Source organism: Zalophus californianus, chromosome 16, assembly GCF_009762305.2.
Source record: "Zalophus californianus isolate mZalCal1 chromosome 16, mZalCal1.pri.v2, whole genome shotgun sequence".
Lineage (NCBI taxonomy): Eukaryota > Metazoa > Chordata > Mammalia > Carnivora > Otariidae > Zalophus > Zalophus californianus.
In genome coordinates this window covers 48,897,298-48,920,836 of record NC_045610.1, presented here as the reverse complement: position 1 = coordinate 48,920,836, position 23,539 = coordinate 48,897,298, and the positions used below count along the sequence as shown (strand labels likewise).

Sequence of the window (23,539 nt, the reverse complement as noted above, 5' to 3'; positions counted from 1 at the left end):
GAGAGGGAAGAGGGTCAGAGGGAGAAGCAGAGTCCCTGCCGAGCAGGAAGCCCGATGTGGGACTCGATCCCGGGACTCCAGGATCATGACCTGAGCCGAAGGCAGTCGCTTAACCAACTGAGCCACCCAGGCGCCCTCAAAATACAAAGCTTCTGCACAGCAATGGAAACAATCAACAAAACTAAAAGACAACCTACTAAACAGGAGAAAATATTTGTAAATGATATATCCAGTAAAAGGATAGTATTTAAAACTTATAAAGAACTGATAAAACTCAATACCAAAAGAACACAAATTATCCAATTTAAAAATGCGCAGAAGGGACGCCTGGGTGGCTCAGCCGGTTAAGCAGCTGCCTTCGGCCCAGGTCATGATCCTGGGGCCCTGGGATCGAGTCCCGCATCGGGCTCCTTGCTCAGCAGGGAACCTGCTTCTCCCTCTCTCTCCCTCTGCTTGTGCTCTCTCTGTCAAATAAATAAAATCTTAAAAAAAAAAAAGAATTAAAAATGCGCAGAAGGTGGGGCGCCTCGGCTTGGTCGGTTAAGCATCTGACTCTCAATTTTGGCTCAGGTCATGGTCTCAGGATTGTGGGATCAAGCCCCACATTGGGCTCCAAGCTTTGCAGGGAGTCTGCTTGAGGTTCTTTCCCTCTCCCTCTGCCCCCCCCACTCTCTCTCTCTCTGTCTCTCAAATAAATCTTAAAAAACAAATGGCAGAAGATAAGAACAGACGTTTCTCCAAAGAAGACATACAGGTGGCCAAGCGACACATGAAAAGATGCTCAACATCACTCATCATCAGGAAAATGCAAATCAAAACCACAATAAGATATTACCTCACACCTGTGAATGACTAAAAATAAAAAAACATGAAACAACAAGTGTTGGGGAGGATGTGGAGAAAAAGGAACTCTTGTGCACTCTTGATGAGAATGCAAACTGATGCAGCCACTGTAGAAAACACTATAGAGGTTCCTCAAAGAATTGCACTACTGGGTATTTACCCAAAAATTACAAAAACACTAATTCAAAGGGATACGTTTATTGGAGCATTATTTACAATAGCCAAATTATGAAGCGCCCAACTGTCCATTGATAGATAAATGCATAAAGAAGAGATGGTATATATATATGCAGTGGAATATTATTAGCCATTAAAAAAAGGAAATCTTGGGTGCCTGGGTGGCTCAGTTGGTTAAGCTACTGCCTTCGGCTCAGATCATGATCCTGGAGTCCCTGGATCAAGTCCCGCATCGGGCTCCCTGTTCAGCAGGGAGTCGGCTTCTCCCTCCCACCCTCCCCCCTCTCATGTGCTCTCTCTCTCTCATAGATAAATAAAAATCTTTAAAAAGAAAAAAGGAAATCTTGCCATTTGCAACAACATAGAGCTAGAGACTATAGTGCTAAGTGAAAAGTCAAAGACAAATACCATGTGCTTCCAGTCGTATGTGGAATTTAAGAAACAAAACAAAGTAGGGACGCCTGGATGGCTTAGTCGTTAAGCATCTGCCTTAGGCTCAGGTCCTGATCCCAGGGTCCTGGGATCGAGCCCCGCATCGGGCTCCCTGCTCAGCGGGAAGCCCACTTCTCCCTCTGCCGCTCCCCCTGTTTGTGTTCCCTCTCTCGCTGTCTCTGTCAAATTAATAAATAAAATCTTTAAAAAAGAAACAAACAAAACAAAGTAAAAATAGAGAGACAAACCAAGAAGAGACTCTTTTTTTTTCCATGTAAACCTTTTGTTTTAATAAATAAGACCGATTCATGGCTTAGATTCTAAATCACATTTACAGATGAGGAACGCTTCTAGGCCCAAACAGGTGAACAGTGAAGCTACTAGTGCTGGCAGGAATGCATGCACCCCATGCATCTGAAGCCTAAAGAGCAGAGACTGAATGTCAGAGAACACCACACACGTCACCCTCTAGACTCGAGAACTGACAGCAGAAGACGAGAGGAAGAGCAGAGACTCGGGGAACCTCCGCTAACCACCATCTGATACCCTCACCTTCATGCTACAGAAGCAAATGGAAGTTGTGCTACTTTCAGTAAGCTAAGAAGGAGGTTTCCTGATCATAGTAAGTGAAACTTTCTCTCCTGTTAACAATTAGGCCAAGGGCATTAGCTACAGAGAGGATCCACTGATGAATACAGAATATTAGAACAGCAAAGAGGAAGCCACACAGATATCTTGTTTCTTCAAATATCAGAAACGTCCGCATGACAGAAGGAGAGCAGTGAATGAACTCCACCTTGCCCAAAGGTTTAGTCAAAAAACTTCCTGTTGGCATTTGCACCAAAGAAGGCTCCCCGTACTTCTGGCATCATCTTCTGGGCTATGAGATCCAGCCGGCTTTCTAGGGTATTGGAAACTTTTATTTTATGATCCCCATTATAGATCTCAACTCCACCAGCTATTTCCTCAGGCAGGTAGGCCTCCTGATCAATTTGGACATCAACATCTTTTTTGGTGGCAATTTTGTACATAGGAATCGCTTTTTGCACTGCAGCCTTTACCAGAGGGAAATCCTGCTTCCCGCGACGAACAATCATTCGAGGCTCTAACAATTGGTATAAACCCTGAAGGACCAGTCCATCCAGCAGCACCTAGTACCTGGTTGTATCTTTTACCACTTTGCTGAGTCTCTGTTTTGCTTCATTTAGTAGGTCTGTAATAAGGTCATCTCTTGCTCTGAGGACTTTGAGCCTTGCTTGATTCATCAAATTAGACATCTGAATTTTCTTCTGCTGCTCAATCTGCTTTTCTTTCATCTCGTAGTATTCCATAATCTTCAGTCTTTGGGTTTGCACAAGACGACCTTTCTCAATGTTGAACTCTTCCTCTGCCTTCACATCTATTTCCTCTGTTTTCTCATTGGCTCCTTGTTCAATAAAAGCCATCATATGCTTAATCTGCTTTTGCGAAAGCTCTGCTAGACGGGAGGCCCACTGGCTCTAGCTTAGGCTGGAAGGGGGCTGTGGAAGGAAGGGGAAAAGAAAATCCAAGGGAACAGACTCTTAACTACAGAGAACACACTGATGGTTACCAGAGGGGAGGTGGGGGGAGAATGTGGGAAATAGGAGATGGGGATTGAGAGTACATTTATTGTGAAGAGCACTGATGGATGTATAGGGTTGTTGAATCACTATATTGTATACCTGAAACTAACACAACATTGTCTGTTAACTATACTGAAATTAAAATTAAAAAAACTTAATTAAAAAAAAGAACTCACTGCCTTTTGATTTGAACAGTGAGCGCTCAGCTAGGATGTCTGTCACTTAAAATAAAGATGTGGCAGGCACACCTGGGTGGCTCAGTCTGTTAAGCATCCAACTCTAGATTTCAGCTCAGGTCCTGATCTCAGGGTTGGGAGATCAAGACCCAAGCTGGGCAGCGTGAGCACCACAGAGTCTGCTTAAAACTCTCCCTCTCCCTCTGCCCCTCCCCCATCTCTCTAAAATAAAATAAATCTTTTTTTTTTAAGATTTTATTTATTTATTTGACAGAGAGAGACAGTGAGAGAGGGAACACAAGCAGGGGGAGTGGGAGAGGGAGAAGCAGGCTTCCTGCGGAGCAGGGAGCCCAATGCGGGGCTCGATCCCAGGACCCTGGGACCATGACCTGAGCCGAAGGCAGACGCTTAGTGACCAAGCCACCCAGGTGCCCCTAAAATAAAGTGAATCTTTATAAATTATAGAGAGAGAGGAGTGAGAGGTAAGATGGAGTAAAAAAATAAATAGTAAATCCCAGGTGCCTGGGGGGCTCATTCGATTGAGCAGCTGACTTGATTTCAGCTCAAGTCATGATCTCAGGGTCCTGGGTTTGAGCTCTGTGTCAGGCTGTACATTCAGCAGAGTCTGCTTGAGGATTCTCTCTCCCTCTCCTCACCCCCAACCCCCACTCATGCTCTCTCTCTCTCTAAAATAAATATATACAACTTTTAAAAAAAGGGTAGCAAGTTCTTGGAACCTTACTCTCTGCTTCTGCCCTACCATTGAGGACAACCCAAACAGATGGACAATATATTCTTCAAAACATGTGCTGGAACACATCTGGAAGGTTAACAAAAGTGAAAAACTACCAGGGTAGACAGAAAAGGGAGGTAATTCTGAAATTTGGGGTCCTTGTACCCTACAGCCCTTTCCTTTTGACAACTCTTTGAGTCAAGAGTATCACCTCAAACCCATTAGGATAGCTATTATCAAAAAAAATATATATATAGGAGCACCCAGGTGGCTCAGTCGGTTAAGTGTCTGCCTCAGCTCAGGTCACGATCCCAGAGTCCTGGGATGAAGCCTCAAGTCAGCCTCCTTGCATGGCAGGGAGCCTGCTTCTCTCTCCCTCTCTACCTGCCGTTCCCCCTGCTTGTGCTCTCTCTCTCCCTCTCTCTCTCTCTGTCAAATAAATAAATAAATCTTAATATATATATATACATGTATATGTATATATATATCTCAGGTATAGAAGGGTTGCATGGCTTCCTCACTCAGTGAAGCATATGACTTTTTTTTTTAAGGTTTTATTTATTTATTTAGAGAGAGTAGGGGGAGGGGCAGAAGGTGAGGGAGAGAAACCATCTCAAACTCTTTGCTGAACGTAGAGCCCCACGTGGGGCCCAATCTCACAACCCCAGGATCACTACCAGAGCTGAAACCAAAAGACAGACACACTCAACCGATAAGCCACCCACGTGCCCCGAGTATGTGACTCTTCATCTCCGGGTTGTGAGTTCAAGCCCCACATCGGGCACAGAGATTACTTTAAAAAAAAAAAAAAATCACAGGTGTAGGAGAAAATGTGGAGAAATGAAAAACCATGTACTTTGCTTTGCTAATGGGAATGTAAAATGGTGCAGCCACTATGGAAAACACTATGGCAGTTCCTCAAAAGATTAAACAGTTACCATATGACCCAGCAATTCCACTACCAGGTATATACCCAAAGCAAAAAGCACCAACTCAAACAGGTTTTTTGCTGTTGTTGCTGTTTGTAAGTAGGCTCCACACCCAGCGTGGAGCCCAATGTGGGGCTTGAGCTCACAGCCCTGAGATCAAGACCAGGACGCTTAAATGAGGGTGCCCCTCAAACAGGTATTTGTACACCCAGGTTCATACCAGCATTATTCTCAAGAGCAAAAACAGAGAAGCAACCTAAGTGTCCATCAACATATGAGTGGATAAAAAAATGTGACATATGCATACAATGGAATACTATCCAACCTTGAAAAGGAAGGAAGTCCAGACACAGGCTACAACATGGCTGGACCTTATGGACATTATGCTAAGTGAGATAAGGCAGCACCACAATAACAAATTACCCAGGCGCCCTAAGATGGCAAATTGTATGCTAGGTGTATTTTACCACAAATTTTTAAATAAAAACAAATTTATTTTTTTTAAAGATTTTATTTATTTATTTGAGAGAGAGAGAGAATGAGAGACAGAGAGCACGAGAGGGAAGAGGGTCAGAGGGAGAAGCAGACTCCCCGCTGAGCAGGGAGCCCGATATGGGACTCGATCCCGGGACTCCAGGATCACGACCTGAGCCGAAGGCAGTCGCTTAACCAACGGAGCCACCCAGGCGCCCTAAATAAAAACAAATTAAAAAAAAATAAATTTAAGGGGCACCTGAGTGGCTCCGTTGGTTAAGTGTCTGCCTTCGGCTCAGGTCATGATCCCAGGGTCCTAGGATGGAGCCCTACATCAGGCTCCCTGCTCAGTGGGGAGTCTGCTTCCCTCTGCCTCTGCCTCTCCTCCCAGCTTGTTCTCTCTCTCTCTTTCTCTCTCAAATAAAATCTTTTAAAATAAATAGATAAATAAGTAAAATAAAAACAAATTTAAGAAGGCAAACCATGCAAAAACTAACCAAAAGAAAGTAGGCTTTATGGCAGAAAGCATTACTAGAAATCTTTATGAGGGACAACTCATAATGATAATATGCTTAATTCACCAAGAAGATATAACAATTGTAAATTTCTGTGAGCCTAATACCCATATCATCAACATATATAAAGCAAAAGCGTGGACAGAATTGCAAGGAAATAGAGGCAATACTACAATTCTAGCAGAAGATCTCTGTATAAGCAACTGTTAGAACATACGGATGGAGGCGCCTGGGTGGCTCAGTCGTTAAGCGTCTGCCTTCGACTCAGGTCAGCATCCCAGGGTCCTGGGATCAAGCCCCGCATCGGGCTCCCTGCTCGGCAGGAAGCCTGCTTCTCCCTCTCCCACTCCCCCTGCTTGTGTTCCGTCTCTCTCTGTCAAATAAATAAAATTTTTAAAGAAAAAAAAAAGAACATACAGATGAAAAGTGTAAGAAATAGATTTGGACAACTGGATAAGCCAACTTTACCTAATAGATATATATATAGAATACTGCACTCATAACTGCAGATCACAAATTCTTTCTAAGTGAACATGGAATGTTTATGAAAATGCCAGGCAATATAGCAAGTCTCAACAAATGCTCTAAATTATACAGAGTACATGCTCAGACCATGATGCAATTAAGCTAGAAAATGAGAAGAAAAAAGGTAAGTAAAAAAAAAAAACCTACATATTTGAAAACTATATGTTCCTGAATAACTCGTAGATTTTCAAAAAATCACAGTGGGAATTAGAAAATATCTTTTTTTTTTTAAAGATTTTGTTTATCTGCTAGAGAGAGAGAGAATGACAGTACAAGTAGGGGGAGTGGCAGGCAGAGGGAGAGGCAGGCTTCCCCGGGGGGCAGGGAGCCCGATGTGGGGCTCAATCCCAGGACCCTGGGATCATGACCTGAGCCCAAGGCAGACGCTTAACCGACTGAGCCACCAGGCGTCCTGGGAATTAGAAAATATCTTAAACTAAAACATTTTTGAAATACTATATCCCCAAATTAAGACGTAGTGAAAGCCACACTATCATGGAAAGTTATATTTTTTTAATGCATGTAATAGAAAATAAAACAGGAATAAGCAGTATTCTTCACAAGAAATTAGAAAAAGAACAGCTAATTAAGCACAATGAAAGTGCAAATAAATGGAAACATAGTCAAAAGTTAATTCTTTGGAAAGACTAATAAAATTAATAAACCCCTGGTGAGATTAATTTTAAAAAGCACAAATAATGTCAAGAAATTTAAAAGGGAACATTTCTACAGATTTTTCAATCATTAAAAAGATAATGAGACAATACTATGAGCAGCTTTATGCCAATAAGTCTAAAAATTTGATTAAAATAGACAAATTACTTAAAAATACAGTTTCCCAAACTGGCACAATAAGAAACATAAAAGCTGAATAGTCCTATATCTACTGTTTAAAATTAAGCCTATAATTTAAAATCTTCAGGGGCGCCTGGCTGGCTCAGTCAGTTGGTAGAGGATGTGACACTTGATCTCGGGGTTGTGAGTTTGAGCCTCATATTGGGTGTGGACATGACTTTCAAATTAAAAAAAAAAAAAGGAATGGCACCGATCTTAGACCAACTCCTTCAGAGAATAGGAAAAGGAAATAATCCTTAACTCATTCTGAGGCCAACATAACCTTGATACCAAAAACTAAAATACCAAAAAAAAAAGGAAAATAGACTAATCTCACTCATAAACTTTGATGCAAAACTGAACAATCAGCAAAGCAAATCCAGCAATATATAAAGATTATACCTCATAGCCAACATGGGCTTATTGTAGGAATGTTAGGTTGGCTTATCATGTCAAAAATTATTCAGTGTAATACACCATATTACTGGACTAAAAGGAAAGAATCCTATGATCACCTTAATAGATGTAAGGAAGTGTTGAAAACATTCAACACCATTTATGATTTTTAAAAATATATGTACTAGCAAAGTAGGAATAGAAAAGAGTTTTCTCAACTTGATCTAAGGTCGTACAAAACCTCCAACAAAGTGTAGGTGTACAAAAACCTACAAGAATTATACCAAGTAGTGAAATATTGAAAGTTTTCCCTTTGAATTGGCAACAAGGATGCCTGCTTTGACCACTTCTATTCCTTTTTTTTAAAGATTTTTTTTTAAGATTTTATTTATTTATTTATTTATTTTAGATTTTTATTTATTTATTTGAGAGGGAGAGAATGAGAGCTAGAGCGCACGAGAGGGAAGAGGGTCAGAGGGAGAAGCAGACTCTCCGCTGAGCAGGGAGCCCGATGCGGGACTCGATCCCAGGACTCCAGGATCATGACCTGAGCTGAAGGCAGTCGCTTAACCAACTGAGCCACCCAGGCGCCCACTTCTATTCCTTTTTTAAGTGAGCTCCACACCCAGCGTGGGGCTTGAACTCACAACCCCGAGATCTGGAGTCACACGCTCCATTGACTGAACAAGCCAGGTGCCCCTGCTTTGACTGCTCCTGTCCAGCATCATAATGAAGGACAAAGCCAGTGTTGTAAGTAGCATAAGAAAAAAGTAAAAGGTGTTAAGTTTGAAAAGGAAGAACTGGGCCCCTTGGTGGCTCAGTTGGTTGGGCAGCTGCCTTCGGCTCAGGTCATGATCCTGGAGTCCCTGGATCGAGTCCCGCATCCGGCTCCCTGCTGAGCAGGGAGTCTGCTTCTCCCTCTGACCCTCCCCCCATCTCATGTGCTCTCTCTCTCTCTCATTCTCTCTCTCTCAAAATAAATAAATAAAAATCTTTAGGAAAAGGAAGAACTATCCTTTTTCACAAGATGACCTGATTATGAATGTAGGAAAACCCACAAATACATAATTAGAGTTAATAAATGAGTTTAGGAAGGTTGCTAATATCAATATTAAAATGTATTTCTAGGGACGCCTGGGTGGCTCAGTCAGTGAGGTGTCTGCCTTCGGCTCGGGTCATGGTCTCAGGGTCCTGGGATCGAGTCCCATGTCCAGCTCCCTGCTCAGCAGGGAGCCTGCTTCTCCCTCCCCCTCTGCCCCTACCGCCCCCATGCTTCCTCTTGCACATGTTCTCTCTCTCTCAAATAGATTAATAAAATCTTTTAAAATAAAATAAAATGATACCACAGTGTCAAATTATACTGAGTACATAAGAATAGATCTAATTAAATATATGCCAGACCTTTACGTAAAACTAACCATCATTGAAAGAAGTAAAAGAAAGCCTAAATTGGAGTACACAATGTGTGGCAGACATGGGAATGTCACCGAGACGCCCTCAGGAAGGAACTTTCTGCTCAGCCATGCAGATGTGGTCCACACACAGCCTCCAGCTTCCAGCTCCTTCAGGATCTGTGTCAGGGGCACAGCTGCCTCGCCTGAGGGCACACGGGTCCCAGAGCAGCACACATCCAGTGACTGAATGAGACAGGAACATAAAATCGCCATTACGACCTCATGCAGGACACTCAAAAGCCCTTGAGACTGAAGGCAACTCTCGGCCACATTATTGACTGAAGCTTTGTTGGACTGGCCTCATTCTTTTGACTCCTTCCTCTGCCTGATCTTGCTGCCTCCCCTTCTTTCCACAAGTATCGATCCCTATAAACACCTTGCACCCCACAGTGTGTCTCTGCCTCTGCGTCCAAAGAATCTGACCCATGACAGCTGATACCTGTAGTTTTCAAGAGCAGGCAACAAGATGGATTTGGAACAGGCTGGGGAGGAGGTCCCCGTCACTTGTATGAAGTTAGTGGGTCTCAACACAGCCCTTGGCACAAGGTGCGGGTTCAGTTGCTCACAGCCTTAATATAGGTACATGAGAAGAAGTGTGTCCAGGTCGAAGTGAAAGCACTAGCAGATGTGAATCAGGCACTTGAGACTTTTGGAGGAGATAGTTGCTATAGAGAAAATAGATTTGGATGCTGATTGCTAACCATTGTGAATGTTCTACAAGAAGATGATGAACAGCGGAAGGTAGTAGGCAATGGAAAGCCAGGTGTGAAAACCAGCCCCCTCAGGTGCATAGAACGAAACTCTCATCTGCGGTTGCAAGGCAGAGAAAGCTAAGGACCAAGCCAAAGAACATGAAACGCCCAACAAAGGGGCAAAGTCTGTTATGTCAGGACTCTAGAGGGGATAAACACATACGGACACTGGCTCTGAAGATTTTCACTCTCTAGACTCCCGTGAACCTACTGATCCTGCCGAAGGGGCCCATCATCCCCAAACCTCCCAGTAAGAGCTAGCACTCCTACTTGCTGGAACAGCACGCAGAAGCCTTGCTCTGTGAACAGAATAGGCCCCTCTGAGAATCACCCCTCCTCAGCCACTTTGCCTATAACTAGCTTAACACAGCAAATGCCAGCCAGGGACATGTGAAGGGACCATACCCCACAAAAGGGTGGCCAGACCTCACCAGTAGGCCCTGGCAGCAGCCAGGGACTTCATTCTAAGAGTGGTTGGTCAAAGGGGCCAGAATATGAAACTGGGTAAAGAGGAGTCTGTTGACTCGAGAGTGCTCTGCTGAAATATAGGCTGTATTGTTCTGTTAAGGATCCAGAATTGCGGGGCACCTGGGTGGCTCAGTTGTTAAGTGTCTGCCTTTGGCTCAGACCATGATCCCAGCGTCCTGGGATCGAGCCCCACATTGGGCTCCCTGCTCCGCGGGAGGCCTGCTTCTCCCTCTCCCACTCCCCCTGCTTGTGTTCCCTCTCTCGCTGTGTCCCTCTCTGTCAAATAAATAAATAAAATCTTTAGAAAAAAAAAAAGGATCCAGAATTGCCATGATAAAAGGTGAAGTGAATTGAAAGGTTTAGGGTACTAAGAACACTAAGTAGCAAGACTCACCAGAAAGGCTCACAAGACACACTATTTACCAGGCCATAAGGAATGTGCTGGTCAGAAGGGCACCAGCTCCACCAAGAAGTTCAATAGGGCAGGTTGTTAGAGAACCAAGAGACCGCTTTTTTTTTTCATTTTATTTCATTTTAATTAAGTCTCATGTCAGTAGCCACAAGTGGCTACCATACTGGTAGATTCAGAATTCAGAACCAGAAGATAACCCCAAAAACTCTCTTTACAACCCAAGGGCAAGAAGGACTTCTTAAACAAGACACACACAAAAAAACCCCACTAACCAAAAGGAAAACACTAAATTTAACTACATTAAAATGAAGAATTTGGGACACCTGGGTGGCTCAGTTAGTTAATTAAGCAGCTGCCTTCGGCCTCGGTCATGATCCCGGGGTCCTGGGATCGAGTCCCGCGTCGGGCTCCTTGCTCGGCGGGGAGCCTGCTTCTCCCTTTCTCTCCCTCTGCTTGTGCTCTCTCTGTCAAATAAATAAAATCTTAAAAAATAAAAAATAAAATGAATTTATGTACATTTATTTTTTTTAAAGATTTCATTTATTTATTTGAGAGAGAGAGAATGAGATAGAGAGAGAGAGAGCATGAGAGGGGGGAGGGTCCGAGGGAGAAGCAGACTCACCGCTGAGCAGGGAGCCAGATGCGGGACTCGATCCCGGGACTCCGGGATCATGACCCGAGCCGAAGGCAATCGCCCAACCAACTGAGCCACCCAGGCGCCCAAATTTATGTACATTTAAAGATATCATTAAGGGCGCCTGGGTGGCTCAGTTGGTTAAGCGACTGCCTTCGGCTCGGGTCATGATCCCGGAGTCCCGGGATCGAGTCCCACATCGGGCTCCCTGCTCAGCGGGGAGTCTGCTTCTCCCTCTGACCCTCTTCCCTCTCGTGCTCTCTATCTCTCAGTCTCTCTCAAATAAATAAATAAAATCTTTTAAAGATATCATTAAAAAAGCACAAAGGCGAGTCACAAGTGGGAAGAGATATTTGCAACACATATAAGGGCGCATATCCAGAATATATAAACAACCATAGATCAATAAAAAACACACAAACAACCCAAAAGAAAAGTAAATAAAAGAATTCAACAGGCAGTTCACCAGAAAGGATATCCAAGTGACCAATAAACATGTTTAAAAGTGTTCAGCCTCTGGGCTTCTGGCTGGCTCAGTTGGAAGAGCAGGAGACTCTTGATATTGGGGTCATGAGTTCAAGGCCCACATTGGGTGTAGAAATTACCAAAAATAAATAAATAAATTAAAAAAAAAAACTGTCGGAGCTCCTCTGCACTCAGCACAGAGTCTGCTTTTCCACCTCCTTCTGCTCTACACCCTGCTCATTCTCTCTTTCTCTCTCTCTCTCTCAAATAAATAAAATCTTAAAAAAAAAAGGTTTTCAACCTCACTCTAGTCGGGGACATGCAAATGAAAATCCTAATGAGACATCACCGCATACCCAGGAGTATGGCTAAAATCTAAAAGAGCGACAGTGCAGACAGCAGTAAGAATGTGGTACAGAATCTCAAACCCAGTTGGGTGGGAGCTTACATTGGTACGACCACTTTGAAAAATTGGCAATATCTACTAAAATTGCACATGCTCTCTAATCTAGCAATCTCACTTCAGGAATACGCCCAACAGAAATAAGTGAACTTGTGTATCAAAAAACATGCACATTAAGGAGGGCACATGATGTGATGGGCATTGGCTGTTACATGCAACTAATGACTCATTGAACACTACATCAGAAACTAATGATGTACTGCATGTTGGCTAATTGAATTGAATTTTTTAAAAAATACGCAAGATTGTTCATAGCAGCCTTATTTATAATAGCCAAAAGTTGGATAAAATCTATAAGCTGGCTCAGTCAGTGAAGCATGAGACTCTTGATCTTGGAGTTGCAAATTCAAGCCCCACAGTGGGTGTAGATATTATTTTAAAATAAAATCTTTAGGGGCACCTGGGTGGCTCAGTCAGTTAAGCGGCTGCCCCCGACTCAGGTCATGATCACAGGGTCCTGGGATCGACCCCTACATGGGGCTCCTTGCTCAGTGGGGAGCCTGCTTCTCCCCCTGCTGCTGCTTCCCCTGTTTGTGCTCTCTCTCTCTTGCTCGCTATCTCTGTCTCTCTCTCAAATAAATAAATCTTTTAAAAATTATTTTTAAAATAATAAATAAATAAAATCTTTTTTTTTAAGTTTAAAAAATTAAAATCTTTTTAAAAAAATGGTTGGGGCACCTGGGCGGGGGTGGGGGAGGGTCAGTGAGTTAAATGGCCAAGTCTTGATTTTGGCTTGGGCCATGATCTCTGGGTCATGGGATTAAACCCCGTGTCAGGCTCCGCACTTAGCCAGGAGTCTGCTTGAGATTCTCTCCCTCCCTCTGCCCGTCCCCCTGCTTGTGTGCTCTCCTTCTCTCCCTAAAATAAATAAATAAATCTTAAAAATAAATAAATAAAAGGGCGCCTGAGTGGCTCAGTTGGTTAAGCGACTGCCTTTGGCTCCGGTCATGATCCTGGAGTCCCAGGATCGAGTCCTGCATCGGACTCCCTGCTCGGCAGGGAGTCTGCTTCTCCCTCTGACCCTCCCCTCTCTCATGCTCTCTCTATCTCATTCTCTCTCTCAAATAAATAAAATCTTAAAAAAAAAAAAAAAGAAGACCATGCAACTCTAGATCTCAGGGTCATGAGTTCAAGCCCCACATTGGGTGTAGAGATTATGTAAAAATAGAATCTTAAACAAATAATAAATAAATAAATAAAAGTAAAGTTTCTGGCATCCCTAAACCTATCAAGTTGCTTTTTTTAAGGTTGTACAAGGTGATTTTTTTAATAAAGTGTCCACTGTGATGATTTAATATATGTATACATTGTGAAATGAATATCATAATCAAGTTAATTAATACATCCACCACCTTACATAGTTACCCTTTTTTTGGAAGGGTGGTGGTGGTAAGAACACTTGAGATCCACTCTTTTAGCAAATTTCAAGTATATGCTGCACCATACATCAGATCCCCAGGGCTTAGTCATCTTAGGAAACTGATGAAAGTTTATGCCCTTTGACAAATATCTCCCCATTTTCCCCACCCTGCCTGCAGTCCCTGGCAACCACCATTCCACTCTGGTTCTAGGAGCCTGACTTTTTTTATTTTATTTTATTTTTTATTATTATTCATTTGAGACACAGAGATACAGAGAGGGAGAAAGAGCATGAGCAGGGAGAGAGGCAGAGGGAGACGGAGAAGCAGGCTCCCTGCTGAGCCAGGAGCCCGATGTGGGGCTCGATCCCAGGACCCTGGGATCATGACCTGAGCCGAAGGCAGATGCATAACCATCTGAGCCACCCAGGCGCCCCCTTACTTTTTTTAGATTACACCTATAAGCAAGATCATGCAGTATCTGTCTCTCTGTGTCTGGCTTACTTCACTTACTGTAACGTCCCCCGGTTTTACCTATGTTGTTTTTACTTTTCAGTCCTGCATCCACCACCTTTCCTTCTCTCTGCCAGTCAGGTATGTTCCGTGTGATTGTGTGTGAACACATACAGCCTCCTCTGTGGATCTGCCTCTGCCTTGAGTTCTCTGACCTTTTGCAGGCTCTCCCCGTGGTGAGCGCTGCTTTGCTGAGTTGGCATTTCTGCAGGCGGTCCTCAAACTGATGGTGACAGGAAGCCAGACTTCCTGCGGTCCTGAAACAGCAGAGCAGGAAGGAAATAAAGGCCACAGAACTGTCAAAGAGGAAGAAGACAACCTGAAGGCAGAATCCATACATCCAACGATAGGTCAGAGAAGAGTAAACTGTGTTATGCCTGGAGTTCCATCATCTGTGAATAGAGGCACAGACTCCAGGGCAAGGCCCCAGCAGTGCTATTTCCTAGGATCACATGACCCTGGGCAAGCCCTTTGCCTCTCTCTGCTGTAGTTCCCCCATCTGGAAAATGGGAATGACAAAGTAGCTTTTCCCACCCATGGTTGTGAGGATAATAGGCATCTCAAACCATAGCTTGATTAGAGTAAGACTGTATAACAAGGTTACCTACTTTTAAAGGATTCATTTTTTTTATTTTTATTTTTTTATTTATTGGGGCGCCTGGCTGGCTCAGTCGGTTGAGCATCTGCCTTTGGATCGGGTCATGATCTCAAGGTCCTGGGATCGAGCCCCACATGGGGCTTCCTGATTGGCTGAGAGCCTGCTTCTCCCTCTCTCTGTGCCACTTCCCCTGCTTGTACACTCTCTCTCTCTCTCTCTCTCTGTGTCAAATAAATAAATAAAATCGGGTGCCTGGGTGGCTCAGTTGGTTAAGCGACTGCCTTCGGCTCAGGTCATGATCCCGGAGTCCCGGGATCGAGTCCCACACCGGGCTCCCTGCTTGACGGGGAGTCTGCTTCTCCCTCTGACCCTCTTCCCTCTCGTGCTCTCTCTCTCTCATTCTCTCTCTCTCAAATAAATAAATAAAAAATCTTTAAAAAAATAAATAAATAATTAATTAAATAAATAAAATCTTAAAAAAAAGAAAAGTCTTGGGTGCCTGGGTGGCTCAGTTGGTTAAGCGACTGCCTTCGGCTCAGGTCATGATCCCGGAGTCCCGGGATCGAGTCCCACACCGGGCTCCCTGCTTGACGGGGAGTCTGCTTCTCCCTCTGACCCTCTTCCCTCTCGTGCTCTCTCTCTCTCATTCTCTCTCTCTCAAATAAATAAATAAAAAATCTTTAAAAAAATAAATAATTAATTAATTAAATAAATAAAATCTTAAAAAAAAGAAAAGTCTTGGGTGCCTGGGTGGCTCAGTTGGTTAAGCGACTGCCTTCGGCTCAGGTCATGATCCAGGAGTCCCTGAATCGAGTCCCGCATCGGGCTCCCTGCTCCGCGGAGAGTCAGCTTCTCCCTCTGACCCTCCCCCCTCTCATGTGCTCTCTCCCTCTCTCTCTCATTCTCTCTGTCTCAAATAAATTAAAAAAAAAGAAAAGTCTTATTTATTCATTTATTTTTGGGAGAGAGAGAGCGCGCGCGCAAGTGAGCACGATTTGCGGGGAGGGGCAGAGGGAGAAGCAGGCTCCCTGATAAACAGGGAGCCTGATATGGGACTCCAACCCCAGGACCCTGGGATCATGACGTGAGCTGAAGGCAGCCACTTAACCGACCGAGCCCCCCAGGCGCCCCTCAAAGGTTTCATTTTCAAAGTAGGGAATTTGAAAATACCCATTTATTTTCTTCCTGCCTTTCATCTCTCCTGTTCCAGTTAATAATTAATATCAAATGAGCAAACAAATGAAACAAACCAGAAAAACCCTGCTGGCTTATTTTTGGCATCTGCGATGGAACCAAGATTTCTTCCGTCGGAAAAGGGCACCTGAATAGGGTGAGGTCCGAGTACATTTTCATCCTTGATCCTATTGCAACTGGAATTGAAGGTCACAAGCCCAAGTCCCATATTCTAGTAGTTGGATGTTCAGAGTGGAGCCTGTCCTTCAGCAGGCACGGCAAGAAACGTACAGTTGAGGGGCACCTGGGTGGCTCAGTGGGTTAAGTGGCTGCCTTTAGCTCAGGTCATGATCTCAGGGTCCTGGGATCAAGCCCCACGTCAGGCTCTCTGCTCAGTGGGGAGCCTGCTTCTCCCTCTCCCTCTGCCCCCCACGCATGCTCACATACTTTCTTTCTCTCTGTCTCAAATAAATAAATATATTTTTAAAAAGGGGCGCCTGCGTGGCTCAGTCGGTTAAGCGTCTGCCTTCGGCTGTCATGATCCCAGGCTCCTGGGATCGAGCCCCGCATCGGGCTCCCTGCTCGGCGGGAAGCCTGCTTCTCCCTCTCCCACTCCCCCTGCTTGTGCTCCCTCTCTCGCTGTGTCTCTCTCTGTCAAATAAATAAATAAATAAAATCTTTAAAAAAAAATTTTTTTTAAAGAAAAAGAAAGAAATGTACAGTTTAGGGATGAATCCTTACCTGGCAAGCCTGGTCTTTAGAAGTGTTAGGAGGTACTGGGAAAAGTGCCCACTCAGAGATGGATGGCTTAGTTCTGGAAAGGCCATGAGACCTTGGGCTGATTACTTATTTCCCTGGGCCTTCCTGCCTATCAAGTTGGGGTGTTGGAGGCATGACGGGCGGGCTCAGTCGGTGGACCATGTGACTCTAGATCTTGGGGTTGTGAGTTCGAGCCCCACATGTGGTGTGGAGTTTACTTAAACTAAAAAAATTTTTGTTAAATTGGGGTGTTGGACTAATTGATATTTAGGTCAAAGATTAAGGATCCCATTCTTCTAATTCCACCACCAAAAAAAAAAAAAAAGAAAAGAAAAGAAAGTAGTCATGAAGGTTTTGGCTAAGAACCAACTGGAAAAAAATAGGCCCTTAAGGTCCTTTAAAAAAAAAAAAAACCACAGTGTGTTTTAATTATAAGTCAAACTTCACTTTAAGGGAAAAAACAACCCTTAGGCTTTTTCTGTTCTATTTAATTGTAATCTTTCTCTCCAGCAGGTAACTCTTCAGGGGAACGGTTCAAGGTTCCTCAGCCAGTTATCTATAGAAGGCTCCCTGGAAGCTGATTTCCCATTTTTACATAAAGTCACTGCAAAGAAAGCAAGCTCCCTGTTCAAATGTCTTGAGTAAATTTCTTCTGCCATTTCTGATGCTATAGGGTTAATCCAGTATGAAGAGAGTGACAAAGTGCAGAGATTTCTTTTTTTTTTTATGGATTCCACATTCATAACCAAGTACTTGGCAACCCGCCCTCTCATATGTTGCGAAACAAAAATGTGTTGCCTTCAGTGTGTTTTTAATAGGCCAAGCCATTTATGTGATCACAATGCCTGGGTCTAGACTCAAAGACACCAGAACTTTCCCACTGTGTTGTCACTGCTTTGGTTAGTATCTTTGTTTCCCTCTGCCTTTCTAAAGAACCATTTGGGGGACTCAGGAGAGTGATTTCCTGAGGCCCTTGACCACAACCTAAACTCTTCAAAGGAATTCGCATCCAGCCTTGCAAAATATTTTGCAAAACTTGCAAAAATTCACCAGTTTTAGATTTTGAAATTACTGGCACAGGCAAGTGCCTACAATCGTGAAATTCTCATGAGTGGGGTAAAGCAAATGTCTATAAACAAACCAAACTCCAATCTATGCAACCTTTTTTTTTTTCTGCAGCCTTTTGTAGAAATATTTATACCCTAAGAAAAGGGTCCCTTTCAGCTCTAGGATGCTATAATATAAACATTTACTATAAATGAAGTGTTTGTGAACACACTTGCCCTTTCCCTTGGAAACTTCAAGAACCTAATTTTACCTAAACACCTCTTTTTGCTCCATAGGTTTGGCTGTAATATCCCATGTGATTCTTCTCACAAGAAAGGAGCCACATCTATGCTGGATGTAAGGCAGTTTTGTTTTGTTTTTGTGTGTGTGTGTTTTTTTTTTTTAAGGGACCCTAAAAAAAAAAAAAAAAAAAAAAACCTTATGGACCCAAAATCCTTATGACCAGCTTTCACGGTACTCAGCTGACCTCCAAGGAGCCACCACCCATGGGCCCTCCCATAATAGTCAGCCCTGGGATCCCAGAAGACACAGCTGGGCCACGGGTTGATTTCCCAGTCATTATTAAAATTCCTACTTGCGGGGCACCTGGGTGGCTCGGTCGTTGGGCGTCTGCCTTCGTCTTGGGTCATGATCCCGGGGTCCTGGGATTGAGCCCTGCATCAGGCTCCCTGCTCCCTGGGAGGCCTGCTTTTCCCTCTCCCACTCCCCCTGCTTGTGTTCCCTCTCTCGCTGTCTCTCCCTCTCTGTCAAATAAATAAAATCTTTAAAAAAAATAAAATAAGTGTGCCTGGGTGGCTCAGTTGGTTAAGCGACTGCCTTCGGCTCAGGTCATGATCCTAGAGTCCCGGGATCGAGTCCCACATCGGGCTCCCTGCTCAGCGGGAAGTCTGCTTTCCCTCTGACCCTCCCCCCTCTCGTGCTCTCTCTCAAATAAATAAATAAAATCTTTAAAAAAATAAAATAAAACAAAATTCCTACTTGCACACAGTTGTATTTCTTTTCAGTGGGGTCTAATTTTTTTTTTCTGACCCTTGTATCAAGTCCGCTGACCTGATGCTGGTTCACTGCACCAAATAAAGCTGTTTTCCTAGAAAGTCAGAGGCCACAGCCCCAGAGACCAAGGAGGCAGCCTCAGGCCGACTAGAACAGCTGAACTTTCTCCCCTATTATTCCTGACCTCTCTCCCTGGCTTGACGCCTGTCACCCTTTCTTGCTTGCCTCTTTCCCCGTCCTGTATTCCTTCTCCGCCTTCCTCCATGTGTGGCTGGAATCTTACTCACTTAATACCACACCTCCTAACCAGAGGTCTGAACTGTCCTCCATCCTACTTTCCAGAGCATCCTTAGGGTTGTTCCCATTTTCTTCTCTTTCCAAATATCTCCTGTCTCCCCTTACATGCCCAAGTCCATCCACCCACAAATCTAATATCCTTTATGCCCCCAGGTCCCCAGGTAGTCCCTAGACTATCCCCTGAGTCAGAGTTGTTAGATTTTCCTTAGTGATTACTTTCTTCTTGCTTCGGAATGCAGGCTTATCAAACACCCCAATATCCATTCTCCTCCTCCTTGAACTCGGATGGAACATGCCTGCTCAGACTCCGATTCGCAGCCTCTCTTGCAGCTAGAAGTTGCCCTGAACAAAGAAGTGTAACCGGAACCGTTGTGTGGAATGTCTAGAAAACATCCTCGAAGGGTGGCATGGGGCACCCTTCTTCGGTCCTTCCTAGTTCCCACTGACTAGAATATGGGTGTATTGTCTGGAACCTGAGGAGCCACTAGCTTGGATCATGAGGTTGCTCACCCAGCATCAGAGCAATAAGACTGGGGCGGGGAGGTCTTTGGTCTCTGTTGATTAGGGGGCCTCCATACTAGCCCTGGACTGATGGCTGCGTGCTATTACTCAGGGAGGAGAAGCTAAACTTTTATCACATTTAAGCCACTATTATTTTTGAAAGATACGTGTAGCCAAATGGACGTTCTAACATATGGAATTTATAAAGTCATACTGCATATAAATCAAATTTACATAGACCCACGCAAAAGGATGGGCCTTGCAGAGAGAACAGATAGAAAGGTAAGAAATTCTAATGACTCAAAATCCTTTTCACCAGTTTTCACAGGTTTCTCAGTTCCCTCAGTGCCACAAATGATATGCAATAATATGGCCTTTATGACCAAAGGCCAAAAATATTTTAACATTCTGTAACTTTCTCGCTGCGGGGGTGCATAATTGCAGGCATAGCGACAAACTGCAATATTACAAGGAGGAGCACCTGGCTGGCTCTGTCAGTAGATCATGAGACTCTTGAGTTCAAGATCATGAGTTTATTTATTTCTTTTTTTAAGATTTTACTTATTTATTTGACAGAGATAGAGAGCACAAGCAGGGAAAGCAGGAGAGGGAGAAGTGGTCTCCTGGCAGAGCAGGGAGCCCGACCTGACCTGTGATCATGACCTGAGCAGAAGGCAGAGGCTTAACCAACTGAGCCAGCCAGGCCACCCCAGGGTCATGAGTTTAAGCCCCAGGCTGGGCGTGGAGACTTTATAAATAAATAAACAAACAAACAGTACAAGGAATTACTGTACAACCTTTACCCACATTCCTCAAATGTTAACGTTAAAAAAAAAGAGAGAAAGAAATTAACATTTTAGTGCATTCACTTTATCGTTCTCTGGATATCAATTTTTCTCCTGAAATATTTGAGAGTAAGTTACAGACACACTGCCCCTTTACCAGTAAAAACTTTAAGTGTATATTTCCTAAAAATAGGGCTTATATGACAACCTAACCACAGTAAGATCATCAAAATAAAAAAATTAACACTTGTGCAATACTATTACCTAACCAAGAGACTTTTCTCAGCTTTTACCAGTTGCCCAGATAAAATCCTTTATGACAAAATATAATCCCAAATCACATGTTGCAGTCCATTGCATGTCTTTCTATTCCTCTTTACTCTGGAAAAAATTCTGTCTTACCCTGCCTTTCCTAGCAGTGACATTTTTGAAGAGTTGGTTATTTTGTAAAATGTCCCTCAGATTGAGAACATCCAATGCTTTTCTTATGATTAGGTTCACTTTGTGAATTTGGGGCCAGACTACTCCAGAACTAAGGCTCTGTTATTCTCAGCACATCACATCGGGAGGCATATGGTAGCAATTTGTCCTGTTACTGGTGATGTGAACACTGACCATTGGTTAGTTTTGTGTCCACCAGGTTTCTCCACAGCAAAGTTATTATTTTCTCTTTGAAAAATCTATAAATATCTTCGTGGGGAGATAACTTTGAGACTGTGTAAATATCCTGTTAACCCTCCAGCTTTTACCCACTAAGTTTAGCATCCATTGACGATTCTTGTATGAATCAATTATTACTCTGATGGTTGCCCAATAGTAATTTTATTTTATTTTATTTTATTTTATTTTTTAAAGATTTTATTTATTTATTTGACAGAGAGAGACACAGCGAGAGAGGGAACACAAGCAGGGGGAGTGGGAGAGGGAGAAGCAGGCTTCCCAGCCGAGCAGGGAGCCCGATGCAGGGCTCGATCCCAGGACTCTGGGATCATGACCTGAGCCAAAGGCAGACGCTTAATGACTGAGCCACCTAGGCGCCCTGCCCAATAGTAATTTTATAAGTTTTTCTTTTGCAAGGAGGATCAAAAGAATTTTTTAAATTTTTATTTAGTTGCTTTTGAACCCACTTGATTTATGTATAAGAATTGAAATTTAGAACATGAAAGCAAAAATCCAGGCAGGTGGTGACTGTCTCCATGAACATTGTAAATTAAAATAATATACCCAGGGGGTGCCTGGGTGGCTCACTTGGTTAAGCCTCTGACTTGATTTTGGCTCAGGTCATGATCTCAGGGTTGTGAGATCAAGCCCCATGTCCGGCTCCAAGCTCAGTGTGGGGTCTGCTTAAGATTCTCTCCTCTCCCTCTGCCCTACCCCCCACTCACTCTCTCTAAAAAATTTAATAAAATAATAATAATAATAATAATAATAATAATTTACCCAGGGGTGCCAGAGTGGCTCAGTAGGTACAGCATGTGACTCCTGATCTCAGGGTTCTAAGCTTGAGCACCACATTGGGTGTAGAGACTACTTAAACAGAAAATCTTTTTTTTAATTTTTTATTGTTATGTTAATCACCATACATTACATCTTACTTCTTGATGTAGTGTTCCATGATTCATTGTTTGTGCATAACACCCAGTGCTCCGTGCAGAATGTGCCCTCTTTAATACCCATCACCAGGCTAACCCAATCCCCCACCCTCCTCCCCTCTAGAACCCTCAGTTTGTTTTTCAGAGTCCATCGTCTCTCATGGTAAACAAAAAATCTTTTTTTTTTTTTTAAGATTTTATTTATCCGACAGTGAGAGACGCAGTGAGAGAGGGAACACAAGCAGGGGGAGTGGGAGAGGGAGAAGCAGGCTTCCCGCGGAGCAGGGAGCCCGATGCGGGGCTCGATCCCAGGACCCTGGGATCATGACCTGAGCCGAAGGCAGACGCTTAACGACTGAGCCACCCAGGAGCCCCCAGAAAATCTTTTTAAAAATAAATAAATAATTTGCCCATTAAAAAATCTCTTTATGGGGGCACCTGGGTGGCTCAGTCGTTAAGCGTCTGCCTTCGGCTCAGGTCATAATCCCAGGGTCCTGGGATCGAGCCCCGCATCGGGCTCCCTGCTCGACAGGAAGCCTGCTTCACCCTCTCTCTCTGCCCCTGCTTGTGTTCCCTCTCTCGATGTCTTTCTCTCTCTGTCAAAATAAATAAATAAAATATTAAAAAATAAATAAATAAATAAATAAATAAATAAAAAATAAAAAATCTCTTTATGAGCTCAGAGCATATGTCTGGCACTGTATTGAGTCCTGGGATTCAGAAGTAAGTGAAACAGATCCGTGTCCTCGGGGAGCACAGTATTTTTAATCAGGGGACACAAGTGTGAACAGATACATACTTTGCAACATGGGAAGGGCCATTCCAGGGTGATTTAGAACCCAGTGCCCTGTATAGCAGGAACTGGGGGCCTCTGTGAGTGGAGAGGACTCACCTTGTTCTGTCGTAAAACTATCGCGCACACACTGATTTCTATGTAGGATAAGGAGAATTCTGGGGGGCAAAAACTCGAAGCCTGTCTGTCATTGATGTGTCTGAGGAAGGTGGGTGCCCAGACAGGGGCAAGACTATAGGAAAGAACTACCAGAAGCCTTAAGATCTCACTTTAAGGAAAGAACAAGTCGAACATAAATACAAACATACATACATAAATAAAAATAAAAATGAAAATGAAAGAAAGAATTGGCTGGGTGTCAGTCTCCCCAGCTCAAGAAATTCATGGTCCCAGCACCTACCTGGGGAGGTCTCACTCGGCATTGTACCAAACATGAAATACACCCACATCCCATAATTACATCAATTGATGTGTATTTATTTACATTAGCATTACATAAGTTGGTTTTCATTGGTTAGTTAGCCTATTTTGTCAGCATTTTATTAATTTTCAGTAAGTTTTTACAGTTTAGTTTTTTTAAAGATTTTAGTTATTTATTTTGAAGAGAGAGAATGAGATAGAGAGAGCATGAGAGGGGATAGGGTCAGAGGGAGAAGCAGACTCCCTGCTGAGCAGGGAGCCCGATGCGGGACTCGATCCCAGGAGCCTGGGATCATGACCTGAGCCGAAGGCAGTCGCTTAACCAACTGAGCCACCCAGGCGCCCAAGTTTTTACAGTTTAAAGTTAAATCTAATACATTTGTTTCAGGTCTCAAATCCTTCT

At 43.6% G+C, this 23,539-nt stretch overlaps 1 pseudogene; it reads right to left on the bottom strand.

The window, feature by feature from the left end:
• Window positions 1–2,258: 2,258 nt before the first annotated feature.
• LOC113907942 lies at window positions 2,259–14,330 on the bottom strand (annotated as a pseudogene).
• Between the last annotated feature and the right edge of the window lie 9,209 nt (window positions 14,331–23,539).